Genomic DNA, 5,000 nt, shown 5'->3' with positions numbered 1-5,000 from the left:
GTCGACGACGGTGTCACCGGACATTGTCAGGAAACGGTGCCGCGACCGCCGCACGACCTCCTTCCTTCCTTCTTTTGCTTCTTCTTCCTCCTCCTCTTCTTCGCAGCCGCCGCTCGATTCCGACTCGACGCGCTGCTCGGAACTGCTGTTCTCCTTTTTCTGGTGCTGCTGGTGGTGGTGGTGGTGGTGGTAGTAGTTGTTCCTGTTGTAATGCTGAGGAGCGTACGCTCCCAGGGCTGACCGCCTGCAGACCGCCGGCTGGTAGGTGTCGAGGTGCGAATGGGAACGAACCTGATGCTGACTCAGGTACGGCGGTAGTAGTAGTATCGGGGATGACGTGGTGGTCACGGAGCGACGTCTAAGCCTCGGGTACGCATGATATGACCCCGATCCGGCCCCGATCACGACGGTGGCGGCGGCGGCGGAGGGGGTGTCCTCGCCAGGGTCGCCGAACGCCCGGCGACGACCGAACCTGTCGCCCCCGGACGCTGTCGCTTCCCCCCCTGCTGCTGCTGTCGCTACCCTGTGGTGGGCTCTGGTAGTTGGCCGGTTTGGCCAACAGAGGGCGCTACCACCGTACCACCTCGCTTGTTGCCACTCGTCGCTCTCTTCCTCCGCCTCCGCCTCCTCTTCCTCGGTGTCTAAGTACTGCCGGTACTGGTACTCCTCACCGTAGCGGACAAGACCGTTGTTCTCGTAGTGCTCGTAATACTCGTAGTCGTCGACGCCGCCGTCGTCGTCGTCGTCGTCGTCGTCGGCGAGAAGGTAACGATCGACTCCAGCCGCTGGTCTCCGGAGTGTTACGGGATACGGTTTCGGTCCGGTTCTCCGGCGATCCGGTATCCGGCACTTCCGTTCCTTTTCCTTCGCTTGCTCTTCCTTCCTTCGCTCGCCGACACCGCCGTCGCCGCCGCCGCCGCCGTCGCCTCCGTTATCGTCGTCGTCGTCGTCGTCGAACTCGCTGGATGCGGTCGTATCGGTCGATGGATCGGAGAACTGTCGAAACACGCACCCACGGCACACACACACACACGCACACAGTTAACCTCAATTGTTGGAACAGAACTACTACTGCTAAGCCCCCCTCCCCCTCTCCCTCCTGCACCGTCATACCGTTCTTCAAGCCAACCAATATCCCCCAAACGCCATGAATGCGTCATGCGTGTGCGTGTGAGTGTGCTGAGTGTGTGTGTGTGTGTGTGAAAAAAGCTTCAAAAGCGAGAGGATGGCGAGGCGGAGAAGGGATGCCAGACAGGCCTGATCGAACCGAACTCAGAGGTCTCAGAGGATGACTTGGACATTCCATCTCTTGGGTGGAGGCTGGGGCCTGGAACTCGGTGCCTCTTGCCGGGCACCTGTCCCTGTGACCCCCTTTCTGTATAACCCCCTGCCGCCACTTGCACGCGGCTGGCACACATGTTGAGCGCGAAAGCACCCCCCTCCCCCGCATCCATCCCCCAAAAAACCCAGCGCGAATTAGCATATTCCATTCCGTCACACCTTCGCTTTGGGAAAAACCACCTTCTCGCTCTACTTTCGAAACGAGCCGGGGAGGGGGAGGCCGGGGGGTGGATGGAAGAGGTGGAAGCGGGAGAGGGGGTGTGCGATTATGACTGCAAAGGTAATGACCATAAACCAGCACACCGCACCTGTTAAAAAAATGGGGGATTGGTCTGCAAGGCTGGCGTGAGACGGGGGGAGGGGTGCTATGCCGGATTTGCACCCCCTTACGCACCCTCTGACCATCTGGTCCCATTGCACGCGCGTGTATGTGTGTGTGTGTGTGTGATGGCTGTCGATCGGATACCGTTGCCGATGGAGCTCTCCATCATCATCATCATCATCATCGTCATTGCCGTAGTTGCGGTTTTCCACTTGTTTTCCCTTTGTTTTTCCGCGCTGGTTTCGGGAGGGTTTCGGCCACGGTACCAGCAGCAGCAGCAGGTTGAGCAGCGAGTTGCGTGCGGTCCTGTTTTGGCCTCATTTTTTTTTGCCTACTTTCTGGAGCTTCATCGTCACGATCACGCTTGCCACGGAACGGCTCCAACCGGTGTTGGGGTTGGGGTTGGGGGGTGGAGAGTTTGCGCGGGGATTGGTTGGCTTGGCAAAAGGCGAAACGGTGACACCTCCCCCTCCTCCCTCAAGGAGGTGGAGCGGGGGTTTCGTCGAAAATACGTGTTTCATACCCAGCGAAACTAATTATCCGTTGCGCGACACTAAAGCACACACGCACACACATTCATATATATATATATATATATACGCATATGGCTACAAAGCAAAAGCACACAACGAAGCAACAACAGCAACAATAACAACAATAACTACTACAACTGCAACAACAACAACACCAGCATGGAGGTTTGCGGGGTGGGGGGGGGGGGGGCAGTAAACTACGGCAAAACAAAAAGAAGAAGAAGAAGAAGAAGAAGCAAGAAACTGGGGGACGTAGCAAACACCTCAATCACGCATCAAGATACGGACCTTAGACCTCCTAAATCCCTACAGGCTGTTAAGATTGGAGGTTCTGGGTTTGGGCTGCGGTTTAGCGGAGGTGTTTGAGGAGTGTGTGTGTGTGTGTGTGTGTGTGTGTTTATAAGATACCCTACATGTTGGCTGGCTGCTGTTACTCCAACGCGGCCCCAAATTGTCACAATTTCACGGCTTCGTTCAATCACGGTTCCGTTTGATCTGCGACCTGCGACGGCTTAGTTGTTGAGCTCAGTTGAGCATGGTATAGTGCTCCTTGTAAGGGGCGCAGGGGCGCACTGCCAAAACAACAACAACAACAGCAACAACGCACACATCCACTAGTCTGGCCTAGCAATCAGCCAATTGGTTTAACCCCTTCGACACACACACACACATACACGCTACAGTTCAAACCGAACTCTTTCAACCCCGGAGCGCTAAGTGACTCACCATGCGCCTCCACCACCATCACTATACCGTGCGCCTCCACGACATCGGTATGCACGTTCGATTTTTTTTTTTTAGTTTTTGATTTTTTAAAACAAAAACCAAACATGAGTTGGCAGACGTAATGGAGGAAAGTGCATGATGGTGAGAGAGAGAGAGAGAGAGGGAGGGGTTCTTTATCGCTTAACACATCTCTGCAGCGTTTGCGTTTACAGGGAAGCGAAGGACGCCGCAACAAAGGACGAGTGGTGCACTCGTTACTCGCCTCGGCAAGAACTCAAGGACTCTCCCATGTGTATGTGTGTGTGTGTGTGTATGTGTGTGTCTGAAGCAGAAACACCACCACCAGCCAGCGTTATTCTTTTGTCCGTTTGGCAGGCTATTAACAGAAAAAGCGCTGTCCTATAAAACGCTCATAAAAGCGAGCGACCGCCAGCCCGGCACCACCCACCGATAACGAGTAATGACGCCCGAAAGGTAATGGACGAGCGATAGCCGTCCGTCCATCCAGCGCCTATACCAACCGGCAGCACCTAATTACACGCAATTATGTATCGCAAACACACGGCAGAAAAGAAAAAAACGAAATAAGGCTAAGCCAAGCCAAGAAATCGAGAAAAAGCTGCGAAATCGGGCTAAAGGTGCGCATCAGAAGAAGAACAACAACAACAATACACAAAAGATGGGAAGCACACGTGTATTGGGGTGGTGCTGCCGCGTGACATGCTGATAAGAAAGTGGCTCATTGGTGTGCGGAGCGGCATCCATCGCTGGTTCGCTGGCACGAGCTGGCCGCGAAACCCACCTAAAAACCCTGCAGCTATCAAGGGTGGGAGGGTAGACGGGGAGGAGGGGATGAAAGGGAGAAGGAAGCGGAAGCGCGAAAGGCTAATAAAGGATAAGCCGAGGGTCATCGACGTGATGCGTCGTTAAAAAGTGATTAGCGTCAAATCCTTCAATTCCACAGTCCTGCGGTGAGATGGAGGGAGGGTTAAGGATAGGGGTTGGGGTAGGGGTAGGGGTAGGGAGGAAGAAAAGGTGGTCCTTGAACAGGAAGCAGCAGCAACAGCAATGATGAGCCACGCGCAACATCGTGTGAAATAACGGGTGGTGGTGGTGGTGGTGGTGAACGTGGGGGTGATGTACCTAATGATACAGGGGGATGAGGGTTCGGGTGGTATCTGTGGCAGAAAGGGAACTTGAATCGCGGGAATCGTAAACACCAACCCACCGCGCCCCATTTCGTACTTACATAAACATATAGCATGGAGGCGACTAGGTACAATACACACACACACACACGCTCGCGCGCGTACACACACACACTAGCGAGGGCGAGGGAAGAGAGTCTCTAGGGAAGCGTGGCGTGGCGAGAGGGGGGAAGCGAAGGGGTCCGAACTACTGGATGAAGGGATCTACTGGATGGCGCTGGTTCCTAGAGCCCCTAGGCCTAGGACAGAGGAGTAGAACATGGAAGATGAAACATTGAAGTAAATCAAGGCATGACATGAAACCGCGCTAGCGGACGACTACAACTGCTACTGGAGGCTGAGAAGGCGCAGGCGGGGCGCGAAGATAGGGAGCGCAAGGGAGGATGGAGGTGGAGTTGATGTAGAGGAGAAAATCGAGCATCAGGAGTATCATGCACAGTCACAGCCTTGAAGCGCCCAAACCGCGTGTCTAGTCTAGGAGCAAAAACAAAAGAAGTAGAAAAGAAGAAAAACAAAAAAAGGAATTCCCATGTCCGACACTAGTTTGAGAGCAAATGTAAGGTTACGGGTTGCGCTTCAGCGAATGAGCGGAAAGGGAGCGCTATTGAGGCAACTGAAGGACATATGGAGATGGATGAAGTAGGCAAGTATGCAAATATTTACAGGAAACATGTCGCCGTGAAGCTCTCCTTCGCGGGGAAGGAGCCCTGGCCACGCAGACGATGCAGCAGCAGCAGCGACGAAGAAGAGGATGTGGGAGAACGGACGGTGGTTTGCCCACCCACCCGCACACCCGCGTCCTTCCTGTTCTTTCTTCCTTCCTTCCTTCGCTCCTTCGCTTTTTTTCGCTTCTTCTTTAGTCACTTTTTT

At 54.4% G+C, this 5,000-nt stretch overlaps 1 protein-coding gene across 1 annotated transcript in view; it reads right to left on the bottom strand.

Moving 5' to 3' along the window:
- The window catches only part of LOC125959460 (echinoderm microtubule-associated protein-like CG42247), a 31,485-nt gene that overhangs the window by 19,723 nt on the left and 6,762 nt on the right, over positions 1-5,000 (bottom strand). The window lies entirely within an intron of this gene.

Source organism: Anopheles darlingi, chromosome X, assembly GCF_943734745.1.
Source record: "Anopheles darlingi chromosome X, idAnoDarlMG_H_01, whole genome shotgun sequence".
Taxonomy (NCBI): domain Eukaryota; kingdom Metazoa; phylum Arthropoda; class Insecta; order Diptera; family Culicidae; genus Anopheles; species Anopheles darlingi.
Note: the sequence above shows the minus strand (reverse complement) of the source record. Positions and strands in the feature narration are given on the sequence as shown.